The sequence below is a fragment of the Schistocerca piceifrons genome, chromosome 4 (assembly GCF_021461385.2).
Source record: "Schistocerca piceifrons isolate TAMUIC-IGC-003096 chromosome 4, iqSchPice1.1, whole genome shotgun sequence".
In the NCBI taxonomy this organism is placed as follows: Eukaryota; Metazoa; Arthropoda; class Insecta; order Orthoptera; family Acrididae; genus Schistocerca; species Schistocerca piceifrons.
Window position 1 is genome coordinate 274,292,598 of NC_060141.1, and position 18,004 is coordinate 274,310,601.

Genomic DNA, 18,004 nt, shown 5'->3' on the forward strand with positions numbered 1-18,004 from the left:
TATCTTATAGGAAAGGTGTGCAGTTATTCTTTATTTACCTAACTGTTTCAAGATATGCAGTAAAGACACCGTCAATGTATTCCGTTCTCTAAATTTTTTTCTGCTACAGAGTCTTGCGGGAAAGTTTTAAAAGCATCTGATAGCCTTTGTCTGTAACTTCACCACCCTCGCTACGTGTTTATGGTGCATTATGTGGGCTTAGGCACATTTCTGCCATAGTACGGAGTTTGTGCATTTACTGGCTCAGACATTTTCTTCATTAAGAATATGCTGGTGGCTTCTATGTTTGCCCCATGTCATTTGTCTATCGACCATATCGTTTAGAAAGTTATAGCGCTCTCTAACCTTAAGATTTATCTAGCGGTATCGATCTGTTATTGTACATCTGCATTTACATTGTCTTCTTTGCATCAACAAATAAATTATTTCTTTTGAATATCTGTTAATAACTCACTTCTAGTCCTTCTGATGATGGGGTATGGTTTGTCACATATGCCATAATGCCATAATGCTAATACGTTCGACTCACTCCCTACTCCCCTCCCTTCACCCCTCACCCCCTCCCCCCGGCGCCATCCCTCACTCGAATATAAGTCAAGTACTTTAACCCCTATGACATCTCCAGAAAAGCCTGCAAGAGAGGAAAAAATCATTAACTGCCGTTCTTAAGGTGATCTCCAAATAGTATTGGTTCACAGCAAGCAACAGTTGCAAATAATGCGTGAGTCAGAATTACTGCATAATTTCATGAGATAATGAATTTGCTATCACAAAATATTTAAGTCACATAAAAAACTGAATGAAATCGGATAAAACAACAGTCACTGAATATACAGAACTGAGAAAAGATTGGGGTTCATTATTATGACAGCCGTGCTGTCTAACACATGATTACCAAGCTACATATATTTTTCAACGTCGACTAGAATGTTGCTACACGTCGTTCTTATTTTCTGAACGTACCGCCACACAACTGTTAATACCGCTGTAACGTAGTCCAGTCATCAACGAGTCCGCACTAGAGCAATTATACTTAGAGCGTGATTATGAACTACATCCATCATACATAACGCTTATCATTTCGCGTCGTTCGTTCACTTCGACATTTAGGTATTGTTATGCTTCAGTCACTGAAAGTCTGTAGACGGAATTTTGAGAAACTCTTGACGAGAGATTGTTTTGTATGCAGGTGAGTCCAACGTGACTCCAGCAAGTTTGCAGTTCGACACTAGCGTCCAGATCCATAAAATTGTTGTGTGTTCAGAGGCACCTAGCTAGCTCATTGACATTTAGACTATTATCTTGTTTCAATTTAAATCAATAGGTCTGGAAATGTGCTTGTCCCGCCAGAAGGTAAATCACTGGTCTTGTCAGTTTTAGGTGCTGAATCCTCAGTTTCTGGAAAATGGTAATGAACTCTACAGTGTCCCACATCTTCTCCAACTTGTTGTTCATCGAAATGTATTATCCATCCTCGTTTCCTATTCTACGCCCATTGATCTCGGCTAATACATCGTATTTCGGGTACAGAGACTGTATGCGTAGCAACATTATTTTAGATATATTGGATAAAAAAGTACTGGTAAAACGTCTGCAGGTGCGATTTTACGGTCCACAGCACGTCAGAGCTACTCACCGCTGTATTCAAATCAAGGCTGTAACATGTTAATTTCTAAGATTATATGCCTGGGACTTGTGCTATAACCTAAAAAAATGGTTCAAATGGCTCTAAGCACTATGGAACTTAACATCTGAAGTCATCAGTCCCCTAGAACTTAGAACTACTTAAACCCGAGGTAGGATTCGAATCTGCGATCGTAGCGGTCGTGCGGTTCCAGACTGAAGCGCCTAGAACCTCTCGGCCACACCGGGCGGTGCTATAACCTAAAATAGAGTCATTCACATATAGAACAGGTATTGGATGAGGGTGAAAGACTGTGGTACCATAACGGCTTTAGGAGTGTAGATATGGATGTAGATCGGTAAACGATATTTTGATGTACAGTCTGCACGTATCTTATATATAATGCGTGCCGTTTGAAAGATTTTAGTGCATCGATTTTGCCGGTTTTGAACATTAGCTTGTATTGTGTACAGTAAATGTTTGCACATCGTCTAAGGAAGGTGCTGAGATACTTACATAATCATTCTCGGGCTAACAGTGTACTGTGCTCGATGTTTGTGATTCAAAATGAATTCACGAAATGTTCGTTGAACTTAGTGTTTATGAAGCTTCCCGCTCGATCAAACTGATTTTTACTTCTCCTGCACGGAGACCCACAGGAAATTGCTTCTTCCTACCAATATAAAAGTCTTCCTGTAAGCTACCCACATAAAACGTCGTGAGAAAATAAATTGACCGACATATTTACCCCTCAAGTCGTCACATCTTTGACAGTCGTCACATCTATGACCAGGAAAATGGTAGATTCTATTATCTAATGAGATAGCAATACAGAAATGGACCATTAAGAAACCAGCCAGGAAATCCAAAATATACAGGGATGACATTTTACTTCTACGCTACACAGCAGTCTCCTTGGCATTTGCTTCTCAGAACCACTTGTACGTATTCGTTTCAAATTAACGTGTATCAATATAACGAGGCAATAACGAGGCGAAGCCGTCTGTAAAACGGACGTGACACGCCGACTCGTATCTTGGACAAACAGGGACTACTCTTGTGGTTGTAGGTAGGGACCTGGAAAATTCGCATTTGCGATTAATGCTATTACAAATGCGAATTCTGCCTCAAAATGCGGACTTATTCAATAAATTCTCTTTCATTGTGAATTGTATCCTTGTGAAATATTTGGTCACAAATAGTTAGAAACAGCTTTATTTTCTGCTCATAAATATTGAAACAGTGATCACTTTTCTGTTACTGGTATTGCACAACATGTGGCGAAGCCCGATTTGGAAATGAAATGAGCGTAATAACGCATCTTCAAAATAAGGAGCGCACCCTTGCTCCGGTCCTACGTCAAACAGTGGGCATTTGAATGGTCTCTTCTCATTTCTTAAAAGCTACGAGACGGGAAGCCTGTGGCTTAAGTACTAAAGGACTTGGATTCGCTAGTATCTCTGATCCTGAGGTAAAAGATCGTTCCAAATTTTGTGCTATGGTAGAGTCTTGCAAACCACCAGCTAGAGTCCTTAAACGTCGGAAGCCCTTTCAAAGGAGAGGAAGGACAAATTATCAGCAGAGCTCAAGAGATATTGGGAAAGGAAGAGAGCATCGAAGAAGAACTAGTCATAAGCCCTCCTTAGTGGGCTTAAATCAATAATAATAACCACTGCTATCTCCGCTTCAATTAATAGTAGTGACAACGCAGATAGTCTTTCCTGACACATCGTACTTCTTAAGTATGTGTAAACAATTTTAACATTGAGAAACTTCTCTCGGCAGAAGCTGTACTGACAGGAACTGTGATCATTCTTCTGATTTGGATATACTTCTTCCAAATTAATTTCTAATATGCACTGAATAACTTGTTTTACAGCTTTGATTGAGTCCTGTAAGTCGGATTTTAAAAGTTGAAATGCCTCACAAAGTTCGAAAGGCTGTACGTATGTCACTATTTTCGCCTTCTCGAAGTATTGCACCTAACTCATTAAAATCTTTGCGAAGGTCGTCCATTGATAATGATTTCAAATAATTCATATCGTAAATGCAACCATATCGTTCAAAAAATTCGATGAGGGCCTTGAATCTACATTCTGTGTCGACTACTATAGCGTCTATAATTTGTTACAAAAGCTAACTCTATGCTACATTTCAGCAGACTGTACAGGGTCATCAATTTGTTCATAACCGAACATTCGTTTATCCTGTGCTATTCTTATTTTAAAACTGAGACCCGTTTTCGTACCTACTTTTTTCTACAAACAATCGAGCTTCTGCAACGTTTCTTTCAAATCCTGTGTTACGGAGTTCCTGAATCCAATGAATGTAAATTGTAAAGTATCAATAGCCACCTTCAAGTTCATTTAAACCGACTGCCATAGTTTACTTAAATTGTTGACACGTAGTAAAATCTCATACCACATGTGTGTTGCAACAATAAACTCAAAAGTTAACATTTCCTTCAAGACTGTTTCACAGTCGCTAAGAGTTTCGTAACCATCAGTTCTGTTTTCCAGGTCACTCACACTTTCGATGGCATCATCAAATTACAAAAATATCGCTTTTACAGCTCCGATTCTACTTCTTCCCATTGTGTTTTAGACAGAGGTTTCAATGTCAATTTCAGTTTAGTTTTTATAAGATCCCAACGCTTGCTTGATTTTGTAAAACGCACATAAACTTTCCTGATGAAGCCGAAAAACGTTTCAGCTGTTGTAGAAGTGTTAATGGCATCTAGCAATAACAAATTCCGGCAATGGCATCCGCTCTGCGTGAACAAAGCTCGTACATTGATTCTGAGTATTCTTGCACTAACACCTTTATTAATCCCAACCATATTGGCACTATTATCATATCTCTGTCTTCGACAGTTTTGGATTCTAGGCCATATTTTCTACTTCCTTTAAAATGGCATTTGTTAAATATCCTATCGTTTGTTTCTGCGACGGCAATAAACCCAAAAAAATATTCCTCTATCTCTCCAGTTGAGGAATTGCAAAATCTTAATATTATTGACATTTATTCCACACGGCTCGAGTCCCTGGTACAATTGAGCATGAAGGCACAATATTTTGCTTGTCTGACTCTGTTTATAATGTCATTGATAGCAGATTTGGACATTAATATAATTAATTCATTTTGTATGTCGTAGATCAGATAATGCTAACAAAGTTGCTTTTTTTTAATATGTTGCATGTGCTCTTTTAGTGTTACATTATATTTGGATAACAATTTAAATAGATACATAAAATTTCCAGTGTTTCCTCTATTGTTCAAGTTAAGAGACTGTCGATTCTCTCTAAATGCCAGATTGTGTGAAGCTAAGTATTTTATAAAATAGATCAATCTTTCAAACAAGTTATACCAATACTTTTGTGATTCCCTAATCAGTCTCGTTTTCCTTATCTATTATTTTTCCGTATTTGATTCCTTTACAGAATTCCATCCATCCTATCATGCACTTCATGTGTCCTTGACTTTGTTCATGCCTTTGCAATATCCAACTCAGATCTTTCCGCTCACTACATCCTTCTTTTACCATCTGCAAATGAGTAAAAATTCGAAATGGAAAGCAATAAACTGTCTTGATATATGTAGTAAGCTAACTATCTGCAACATTGCTTTTCACCTTTACTCAGATTTCTAGTAAAATTAAATTTAGAAAATGTCTTTTACTTGCATCTTTGGGGTAACTTTCGTGAGGTTTCTCTAGGTTTTGTTGGGGACCATTTTGAATTAAATCACGACACTGCGAATCTGTTACTGGAAATACTGTCTTTCTTAGATCTAATTCTATAAAAGACTCTCTTATATGAGCGGTTTCCTCTTCATTATCGTTTTTGAAGTCTTTATTCAGCTCACAGTCTCGGATCACAGAAGTTTTACCCAACCCTGATACCCTATCAGAAAGGGTAACAGATTCATTCGACCCTGAAGTAGGTTCTGTTTCAGAAACTAAAGCAAGTTGGATAAGAGCTTCATCGGAGAGCTCTGGAGCAGTTGCACCTGAAGTTTCCTTAAGAAATTTCATTACACTCGAGCTCATGGCTTGGCTGGATGTAATAGTCTCAGCCCTTCTTTTTCTTTTTGATGGACCGAATTCCCATATTCTCCCTTTGTCTCTGTGTCTTGAGGGTACTCCAGATATTGATGGTCTAAAAAACATTTTGTGCCAAGTACACTGATAAGTAAAGCAGGTTACTTTGAGAGATTACAGGGCGCTCTCACTTCTAACATAGTGTTATGCTGCGTAATGTTCTTAGGGAAGTTGATCTTTATTACTTGGTTGCTATACCTGGATACGGTTTGACTTCATACATCATGATGAAATGATGGGCCATAGTTAACGCTGTTCCTTGTGTGCTCTAGTGAAGGAATAGCGGTAAGCTTTACCTGCGCTCAGAGGAATAGCGTGCCGATTTAAATGACTGCATTAAAATCGTACGGCGGCTAATGGCCGACGGGAGCGTTTTTTCTGTGGAACCTGGGTGACAACATTTGTGGACCGCCGAGTTCCGCGATCTCTTTGTGCAGACACGTTGGATGGGGCCGGTCGGTTGGCGGCCACGTAAAGGTAGGCTGACTAGCGCCGAGAAGTCGCCACTGCCATGGGCAGAGCAGTGAAAACCAGCAACAAAGCAGAGGCTGGGCCCTTGTTAGGCAGGAAGCCGATCAGACTGCTGTGAGCTTTCTGCGAATTTCCGTGGGACAGGTCACTGGCGCCCAGACGTCCAGACTTTGTTACAAAACATATTTGTGAAGGCACAAGGCTTTTAGCTAGTTTATGGGCGTTCCTTGGAAAGTTCGAAATGGACGCAACAGGGGAGATAACGATCTTTTTATGGAGGGCTGTGGTTCCATCGAGGTCATGTTGTTTGCAAAAGACATTGTGTAAACACGTGGGAAAGAGGCCATGAAGCTGAATCTTTCTTTCCTTTTCTCCCAATCAACTTTAAAGTCTCTGATTGGTCAAATCTGTGTATGCAGAGCAAGGGGCAGTCTTCCGTCTTCTAATGCGACACTCCAGTTTGTGACTGGGTTGTGCTAAAGTGTGAGTAGTCTAAGATGTAAATGTGCTTTGCTATCGAGCTGGCGAGGAAAGCTATGAGAAAGAGGGGACACTCTTGCACTGGTGCTTTACTAGTAAAGAACTGCAGGCCTTTACCTAAATGGTGAGGCTTGTGTTCTTTGCTAGTGTACCAATTAGAGCCTGTGCCAGGTACTACTTCGAGCATCATGCACACGAATGATGTGTGGGTGTACTTATTTGTTTTGAATAGGCCGTCTAAACATTTGACATATTCCATCACGCATAGTCGTGGCACGGAGTCAAACGGGTTTGGCAGACCAGCAAACGGGTCCACCTGCACACTGGAATCCACCAGGGTTTCAGAGGGTCATACGGAAATACCTGCGTTCCGAATTAGCTGAACGTGAGACCGCGCACTTTCATTTTTCGGGCGCGTGCCATTAATAACAGATTGCTGCCGTCCATGACTTCAGTCGCCGAACGCATCGTGGTGTGCCGCCCTGACCAGCAGAAGGGTAAAGATTTCGCTGCTACGGCGTAGGGCTCCAATATATGCTTCTCTTTGGAACCATATTTTTCTTTATGGAATAGTAGAGTACAGATGCATGATTGTGGCGTAGTTTTTGTGCCGTACACCGGATTGACGTGTATGAAGTCAGATAAAGAGCTTAGTGTTCTGGTTGGTGTCGTGTGTCGGTTCCCAGCTGATCACTTTGTTCACCACGGACCCCATATTAGTGAAAGCGTTTGTAAAATGAAAACGTGTGTGTGACGTTTCTTTAGCCATTTTATTTGTCTTATGATCTTAAGAATGAATAAGTCTATTGTTATTTAAATCACAACTCGTCCCAGTGTTCTGATAAACATTACCTTGCCATTTTTATTTAGTCCTGATTACAAAAGAAAGTAGGAAGATTGCAACTTAAAGTACTCAGTGTCATAGTATAGAGCGAATAGACTGTGCAATTATTGCAGATGGCACAAATTTTTTATTTTATTTTGTCATGTATGACAGCAGCCAAATAAATACGTCAAGAAGTGTATTTGTATACTGACTTACCAAAGGATGGGGTTCATTTAGAATGTATGGCTGAAACTGGTACAACCACACCTTCAGAGATAAAAGATTTGTTCATTTGTACCAGTTGAATAACATGAAAAAAGAGTGAAGTGTCACTTGCTAGGATTGAGCTGGCGTTATTGACCAAGACAATGCTTCTGCCTGTATGGTTTCTTCCACAGAGCAATACTGCATTTGTTTGTTATTGGATCGAAGTTTTAGTTCGGAAAAACTGTGCATACCAAGCGGGGTGTGAATATGGTATAAAGAAAATAAAATGTATTTTCGTTTAACCTGAATCTTTCTTTAATATGGCGATCAGCTTCCTCTCTAAGTATATAATTTAATTATTTATTTTACAAAATTTTTGTAGTCTGTATGAACGACTTTACAACAAAACAGTCTCCTTCGAGTTCCGTGCGTTACTGTCGTCTAGTGCGCATGCGCTGATTCGCGACAGTTATATCCCCCGCGAATCGTGTAATGTAATAGGCCTACCGGAACCAGTTTGCAGTCCCAAACTTGTACGCTTGACGCGCTGCCGCATACGTGTACACCTTAAATGCATCTTGTAATGCGGCTTAACTGTCACAATATTACCAGACGACCCTAGATAAATACGAGTACTACTACATTCGTAAGGAAACGGAGACGGACAACTAAGCAGCTAAAATTTTAACAGATCCAACAACTTCTTTGCGAGGCTCCCTGAGTCGCGAGGCCGCCAGCGGTCGTCGACATGACCGACTCATAACGGTGCCACTGTGCCACTGTACTGAATTAGTGTTGTCAGACGTCTCCTATTTCCGTGACGTTCCGTATTTCCGACACAATTTTAAATGTCCCGACGGGACAGGAAGTCCAATATTTCAATCTTGTTCGATTACTATTGGGAAATCTTTCGCGCTGCTGTTGGCATGTACCTACTATCTAAGCACGTACCGAATGAAGATATGACTGTCAGTCTATAATAGTGCCGGGTGGAGCCGATATTCCACGAGTCCCAATCTCTCGTACGGCGCCGGACATCTCTGTTTGCCTCTGTCTGTTTTACATACTTCGGTTTGTTTATTATCCGTCTCAATTTCTACAGTTTCGCGTGTAACGTTTTCGTTCGTTTTCTACCTCGTGTAACTGCCACACTGTGTGATCAAAAGTATCCGGACGCCAACAAAAATAAACGTTTTTCATATCAGCTGCATTGTGCTGCCACCTATTGCCAGGTACTCCACGTCAGCGACCTCAGTAGTCATTAGATATCGTGAGAGAGCAAATGGGGACGGACTTCGAACGTGGTCAGGTGACTGGGTGTCACTTGTGTCATACGTCTGTACGCAATATTTCCACACTCCTAAATATCCCTAAGTCCACGTTTCGCGATGTGATAGTGAAGTGGAAACGAGAAGGGACACGCACAGCACAAAAGCGTAGAGGCTGACCTCGTAATGTGTAATAGGCAGACATCTGTCCAGACCATCAAACAGGAATTCCAAACTGCATCAGGATCCACTGCAAGTACTATGACAGTTAGGCGGGAGGTGAGAAAACTTGGATTTCATTGTCGAGCGACTGCCCATAAGCCACACATCACGCCGGTAAATGCCAAACGACGCCTCGCTTGGTGTAAGGAGCGTAAACATTGGACGCTTGAACAGTGGAAAAACGTTGTGTGGAGTGACGAATCACAATGTGGCGATCCGATGGCAGGTGTGGGTATGGCGAATGCCCGCTGAACGTCGTCTGCGTGTGTAGTGTCAACAGTAAAATCCGGAGGCGGTGGTATTATGGTGTGGTCGTGTTTTTCATGGAGGGGGCTTGCACCCCTTGTTGTTTTGCGCGGCACTATCACATCACAGGCCAACATTGATTCTTTAATCACCTTCTTGTTTCCCACTGTTGAAGAGCAAATCGGGAATGGCGATTGCATATTTCATTCATGGTGCACGGCCGGTGGCGGCGTGGTTACACGACAATAACATCCCTGTAATGGACTGGCCTGCACAGAGTCCTGATCTGATTCTTATAGCACACCTTTGAGATGTTTTGGAACGCCGATTTCGTGCCAGGCTTCACCGACCGACATCGATACCTCTCTTCAGTGCAGCACCCCTTGAAGAGTGTGCTGCCATTCCCCAAGAAACCTTCCAGCACATGATTGAACATATGCCTGCGAGAGTGTAAGCTCTAATCAAGACTAAGGGTGGGTCAACACCATACTGAATTCCACAATTACCGATGGAGGGCGTAACGAACTTGTAAGTCATTTTCAGCCAGGTGCCCGGATACTTTTGATCACGTAGTGTTTGTTAACCGCCTGTTAACAATACTAGTAGGATTTTTTAATTCCATTCTTGGCTGTCATTCTATTTCAAACCATTGTTCATTGTTTTGTGAGAGCTACTGAGTTTTGAGGTGTTACGCTTGTGAATTATTTCTGACATTACAAACTAAATGAGTGATTTAAGTGACAGTGACACAAGTAATCCGTCTAGAAGTGGCCAAAAGGCTTACTAAATATGTAAGGACTGAGAAATTAATTATTCCTGGGTAAGGTAAGTAAAAGAAAACTCGTACAAGGCGTACTGTCACCCGTGCGAACAAGATTGCTCGTGTGCTCATGGAGGCGTTACTGGTGTAAAACAACATGCATCTCATATGACTGTTGTTAGCAACAGAGCATCAAGTCCATGCGGAAAAAGAAAATCGGAAGCTACTGTATGCGAAGTATTGACCAAGGAACTGTTAAAAATATTTTAAAGGCCACACAAGAAACAATAAAACACATTGGCACGAGATTTTTTATTTCTTGGCCCTGCTGTCGAAAGAGTATTTTTACACGGCCTGGACTAAAATCTCATTTTCTGGAATCCCACCACGAATGGCCTTATCTGTTAGAAAAGATAATCACATGCGAAGAAGAAGAGAAAAAGTATGGCGTGTTCGTCGTTTCTGCGTAACGTAATCTCTTCGGTAGAAACAACACTGAAGAAGACTGAATCAGACTCTGTTAGTTGTTGAGATGCATGTTGAAATTCACGAGATTCACGAAGAGATTGAGCAAAGAATAAAAGACAACTGTCTCGAAAGTTAGACAAGAAACAAATGGGTAAATTAAGCACTAAGGCAAAAGAATCTATTCAGAAAAATCTTCTACAATTCTACATCAATTTTGTAGGATATTTGTTATCAGCATATGAGTTCTCAGAAAACAAAATCCTTTTCAAGATTCAAGATTCTGTTATTAAATTTAAACTCATCAATAAATTACGAGCATTTTCAAAAAGCTATACAAATTTTAAGGATTGATCAACTGAACATGAACTCCTTATACGAATAATTTCAAATAATTAGATGAAACCTGGACATGTTACAGTCTTTTGAAGACAAAAACAAGGGTACGATTGAGAAATGGAAAAAAAGTCATGGAATCGTTTTTCACGTCTGAAATCGCTAACATTTTTCACATCTTATCATTCACCTTTAGTATCTCGAGTTTCAACTGCTTCGTAGAAAGAGTTTCTTTACAGGTGGCATTAAAAGGGACTGATGTACGAAATAAATGTACCCCGAAATTGTTAAACAGGAAATTGAGACCGTTTTCAACTACGATTATAACAGCATTGATTTTTTAAAATGTGTGAAATAAAAAAGAAGCATGTTAAAAATTTTATGTTCTTCATTAAGATATAATGAAGACTAATAAATCGCAATATATATATATATATATATATATATATATATATATATATATATATGTTCAGTCGAAGAGAAACGTATATATATATATATATATATATATATATATATATATATATATATATATATTGACAAACTGCCTATTGGCTTCTGTCTCGGGTTCTTCGGCCGACGTTCATCTAATGATGTTTCCGACGTTTCGCCAGCACGAGTGGCTGGCATTGTCAAAGCTTCACCCTTCATTGCCGGTGGTGAACTGGAGCCGAGCTCGCGGGCGCAGACTATATGTACCTGGCGCGCCAACGTCCGAGGGCTTCTCCGCGGTCATTTCCGGTGCGGTTCTCCTCTTGCTACCTGCGACGGTCGTTCTCTGCAGTACGGGAAGCCAGGATCCGTTGACCTTAAGGCTTTCCTCTTTCTTGTTCAAACTGTTCGCGTGTTTTTGTATTTCTACAGCTTCTCTGAACAAGCGCGTGTGATAGTGCTTCTCTACAGCCAGAACTTCCGTGTCGGCGAATTTTATTACGTGGTCGACGACACGGAAGTTCTGGCTGTAGTCGCAGGTAGCAAGAGGAGAACCGCACCGGAAATGACCGCGGAGAAGCCCTCGGACGTTGGCGCGCCAGGTACATGTAGTCTGCGCCCGCGAGCTCGGCTCCAGTTCACCACCGGCAGTGGAGGGTGAAGCTTTGACAATGCTAGCCACTCGTGCTGGCGAAACGTCAGAAAAATCATTAGATGAACGTCGGCCGAAGAACCCGAGACAGAAGCCAATAGGCAGTTTGTCAACAAGTGGCCACGAAAGCCTTAACAATTTTGTATATATATATTCATTTATCTCCGTGTCTGTTCGACTGAACATTTGTCTCTTACAGGGTTAGAAAAAAAAACTGGCAGCACTATACGGAACCCTAAAAAGATGCGCACTTCGCCTAAAATAGACGCCAATTTCGTCTAAAATAGATGCTACTTTCACCAAAAATATAGTCTAACTTCACCGAAAATGAAATCTATATTTACAGGTCGCTAGTTTTAAGTGATATCAAAGCTGGGCCTTTTTTGTGGGGGAGGGGTGAGCCAATGGAATGTCCCATCGTCCACCTCCAACTACCAGTCCACGCGCTGTGTCTGTTAATTGCCGTCGTGCGGCCATCGCCTCCTCGGAAGCCGTTTCACATGAATCGCCTGAGTACGGATGACAGTTCCACCAATGCACTGCCCTTTTACACCTTGTGTATGCAATACTACGTCCATCTGCATATTGCTATGCCAAGAATTCTGTGCCGGCCGCGGTGGTCTAGCGGTTCTGGCGCTGCAGTCCGGAACCGCGGGATTGCTACGGTCGCAGGTTCGAATCCTGCCTCGGGCATGGGTGTGTGTGATGTCTTTAGGTTAGTTAGGTTTAAGTAGTTCTAAGTTCTAGGGGACTTATGACCTAAGATGTTGAGTCCCATAGTGCTCAGAGCCAAGAATTCTGTCACAGTGTGAATAAATAATGGCAATTTGAGAACCTTACATCCTCTTGAATAAATTTATGCAGACGTCCATGGTCATGGACTTCACCTATGCTGGTTGGTCTTCCCTGATTGTTCGATTTATTGGTGCCTGGGCTGTCGACGAATCTTGCCTAAAATGGTTCCCCAAATGTGCAGACTAACGTTATATTCTTGAACGAACTCAGAGTTGCATCTTATCAATTATTGAATCTTATTTTCGGCGGTTAACCAATGTTAAATATACAGAGTCGAACGTAAATACTTAACTCCGCGTGAAATGCATTCTTGAACACAAATGCAGATGCCAACCAAGCCTGCGGGTTGCGTTGCTGCATTTGACCACGAAGGGCACCTGGGCACTGTCCTCAATACTTTGCCAGTGTGAATCGCGGTCAGAAGTGTGTTCTGTGCACTTGTGAGTGCGTTATGTCGCAGCTAAGTGAATTCGAATGTGGACAAATTGTTGGTGCTGATCTGGTGGGTGCTTGTGTAAGCAAAGTAGCTGAATTTGCTGCTTGAAAATCCACCGTATCGAAGATTTAGAGCGAACACAGGGTTCTGTGTACTAGTGAGTGCGATATGTCGCAGCTAAGTAAACTCGAATATGGACAAATTGTTGGTGCTGATCTGGTGGGTGCTTGTGTAAGCAAAGTAGCTGAATTTGCTGCTTGAAGATCTACCGTGTCGAAGATTTACAGCGAATACAGGGAAAGCGATAAGTATCATTCACTAAATAAGAATGCGGACGAAGTTGTGTACGAAGAGATAGTGACAGACAGCCATTAAAGGGCACGACAGTAGCAGAAGTCACTGCAGAACTAAATATTGCACTCTCGAAAGCTGCAAGATCACTTTACTGCCAAAAATTGATTATTTTGGCTGATCACGTCCATCCCGTGGTAAAATGTTTGTTCCCCAATGATGTTGCTGTGTTCTAAGACCACAGGGCCGCTGCTCATACAGCTTCCATAATCCAAGACTGGTTTTGGGGTTCACGAGGGTGACCTGTCGCCTCTGCGCTGACCGCCATAGTCACCAGATCTCGATACTATTAAGCCTTTGTGGTTTGCTTTGGGGAGAAGGGTGCGTGATCACCATCGACCATCTGAACCATACAGCACCTGTGTTTATCCATTCAGAGACGACTGGAAGCTGTTTCGAATGTCGATCGTTTTGCTACAGAGCGTTATGGATGGTAATTGTTGCATATTTGGTGCTTTAATATTTTTGTCTGCAACTTCTACATTAACAGTGTTGACCATGGCGATAAACATCCACATGTGATGGATGGATTGTTATTGTTGATTCCATAACATGGCTTTATAAAATATTGTGCAGCTGTTTGGAAAGTAATGGCCTAGCTGCAGTGGTAACACCAGCTCCCGTCAGATCACAGAAGTTAACCACTGTCGGGCTTGACTATCAACTGAATGGTTCGTCGTCTAGGTCTGCTCAGTGCTGTTGGCAAATGGGGTGCACTCGGCGCTTGTGAGGCCAGTTGAGGAGCTACTTAGTTGAGAAGTAGCAGCACTGGTCGCGGAAACTGACAACGGTCGGGAGTGCGGTGTACTGACCACATGCTCCTCCATAGCTGCGTCCGGTGACGTCTAAAATCTGAGGACGACACGGAGGCCAGTCGGTGCTGTTGGGTATTCATGGCCTGTTAGAGCGGTGTTTTTGTTTGTTTCTTTGGAAAGTAGTCAGGATCACTAGGTGGTAATGAACTGAAGGGTCTCACCAAGCTGTAAAAAATATTAGGAATATCTTACCGCTTCAAAATTTGATACAGCTGCTTTTGGTAATGATCAACAATGGGACATATACCTGGGGCTTCAGGTGAGGTGGTTCTTAACTTTTGTTGGTATGGTAAGCATCTGGGAAATGCAAACAGGCCCAGTGACGTCATATATTAATAATACAACAGTTCTCTGGGGATCGCACGTGGCCAACAGCAATAATACCATCCACTCGGTTGGAGGAAGAAGGGCGCAGGCACTCCTCGCACCCTCAGTATTAGATTATTTCAGCCGACTGGAAGCTTGCATCCTGCTCATTACGCAAGTTCAGGTACACACGTGCGTGGCACGGTTGGAAAAATGTGGGGCGCTACTCGCTTCCACAAAGAGATACTAATTCGGGGCCGGGCGATTTCCACGCAGCGAGTTATTGCATTAGGGCGCGCTCTCTGACATGGCGGGCGACTCTTTTAATAAGGCCTGGGCTCGCCATTGTCTTGGCGCGGACACGTGTGTGTGTGCGTGTGTGTGTGTGTGTGTGTGTGTATGCAGGCGGCCTTTGTTGCGGCCAGCCGGCTGCTCCAGCCAGACACCCTCTCTCTCTCTCTCTCTCTCTCTCTCTCTCTCTCATACAGACTCACATACATATCTCCCTCCCCCACACTCGTCCACTCACCCCCCCCCCCATTTTTTTATCCTTTCTACCGTGGGAGCGGCGTGAGACAAAAAGGCTCCCGCGCATAATGACGATCAGATTCAGCGGGCCCAGTGGCCTATTGTCCTGCAGCCATGATAGCGTTCCGGGTATTTTACTAACTGTCGCGAGCCCAGAACGCCCGGGAAAAGCGCTCTCAGCAGCTACTAGCAGATCGTAGTTCAGCGCACCACTGCATTTACGAATTTTAACACTGAAAACTTTTATAGCAGTGCTCTGGACGCTCGAGCTGCACAGCTGCATAGACGTACAGGACTGACATTTCTATTCGTATCAAAATATTTTCGACTTGTTCTTCCTTACTCACAAAGAAGGAATGACATCGTGAATCTCAATTTGTATTTTGGCTCTCCCTTTATTTACTGATAATTTAACTGTTTAAGACTCTACAACAACAACAAGAAGGTCACTCCTAATGGTTACAACGCTTGTGATCTGCAGTTCAAAAGCTGCCACATCTCATAGTTCAGTCTGCCAAACGTTGCGACCAGTCATTTATTGGCGAGTTTATCGCTCTTGAAAGACGGTTCTCACATTTGACATCTTTCATCTTTCACTACTTTCCGTGTTTTCAAACTCAAATTATCAACAAATTCTGTTCCCATAAGTCCGATTAAAGTCACTTGATAGCTGCTGATACTTCAAGCGTTGGAGCTTGTTTCCGCTAATCAGAGCGCTCAACGTTTCGCCTGATCGTTCGACGTTGCCAAACTGCCACAATAGTTGGTCAGTTCGCTACCTTGTCCGCCATCTTTCTTGGTGTGTTTTGATCCAGAATCTCTTTTATTTCGTATTTCATTACAAATGATAACCACGACAAAAACAACACACACACACACACACACACACACACACACACAGACAAAGATGATAATGAAATACTCAAGTTTCCAACACAGCATTAACCAAACATTACTGGATACTTCCGCTCCGGGCGCGATTCAGCGTCACACAAACAGTTATCATAATCACAGAGATCAGCTTACCTTAGATAAGCTTCGCACGACACAGCGTGAAGCCGAATTTTTGAAGGCTGCAATTCATTAAAAAATGTTCAAATGTGAATCTTATGGGACTTAACTGCTAAGGTCATCAGTCCCTAAGCTTACACACTACTTAACCTAAATTATCCTAAGGACAAACACACACACCCATGCCCGAGGGAGGAATCGAACCTGCGCCGGGACCAGCCGCACAGTCCATGACTGCAGCGCCTAAGACCGCTCGACTAATCCCGCGCAGCTGCAATTCATACTTGCGAATGGGTCACCAGAACTAGAAACAGAACTACTAAACATGGTGTTGTGGTATAGCGCAATTACTAAAATATAAATATAGTATCCTGCCCATTCGTCTAAATACAGGGTGCCTAAGAAGCTGTTTTCTCGGGTCACTAGCCAACAATTTGCGTATTCATAAAGGTGTGTTGCAAGCAAATAATCAATGTCCTTTGGTATATACAATTACAACGCAAGCAAAACAAAACCGTTAAGTCATTGATGTAGCGTTTGTATGACGGCTCGTCACCCACTGGGGCCGCTGCTACGCGGCGCGGCTCTTATATTCTCTTCGTATTGATGTCGCTCCTGTCTTGGCGCCGTCCTAGTCAGTGCACTATTGGCTTACGTAGTCCCACAATCCTCTCTGCTCTTCCGTTCTTCATCCTCGCGCCGGCGCTTGTCGGCAAGCCGGAGAAATACACTTGACAAGTAGAAAACCCTCGGTTCGAATCACTTCGAATGTAGCGAAATTATTTTGTTTCTAAATCTAATCATAGGTTTTGATTATTATTTTCATTCGAATAACTAGTTTAAATGTACTTCTTATTTCTGATTTTCAACATACTATTGATTTATTATAGATGCTATATTTTTCTTCCTATCATTCTTTCTTCGTTAGGTATCTGCTGTATCCCCTATAATCTGCAACCCAGTACCAAAGAGGGCTGCTCATCGGTTGGTAACGCGGCAGCTCGTGCAACCAGCGTCAGGATAGTTTCCGGTAACCAATGACGGCGGGAAATTACAGTATGCTTTTAGCGCTGAAACTGAATTTTTAGCACAGCAAAATAGAGCAGCCGGCCGCGGTGGTCTCGTGGTTAAGGCGCTCAGTCCGGAACCGCGCGACTGCTACGGTCGCAGGTTCGAATCCTGCCTCGGGCATGGATGTGTGTGATGTCCTTAGGTTAGTTAGGTTTAGGTAGTTCTAAGTTCTAGGGGACTGATGACCACAGATGTTAAGTCCCATAGTGCTCAGAGCCATTTGAACCAAAATAGAGCAATATTTCAGCTAGAAACTGTCATTTTCCCACATAGTCACAACCAATCATTATGCACTTTGCTAACGATGAACCAGAGCCTGCATCCCGCTCTGAGGCTAACCACTTCCTTACAGCTTTGACAATAGCAGCCGAGTTTTGAAAGTGTTCGCAACGTAGTCCATCTCTGAGAGGCCCAAAGAGATGGAAGTCGGGAGGCGCTCAACCGGGATTGCACGTGGATGTGGTAAGACAGTTCAGCCGAACTTTTCAATGAGTAATGTGGTCGCGAAACTGGTGTGGGCTTGTCGTTATCATGTTGCAGGTGAAAGTTGGCCTTCTTCTCTGGCCTTACCCTGGAAATTCGGGCGTTCACTTTAGTGTCGTT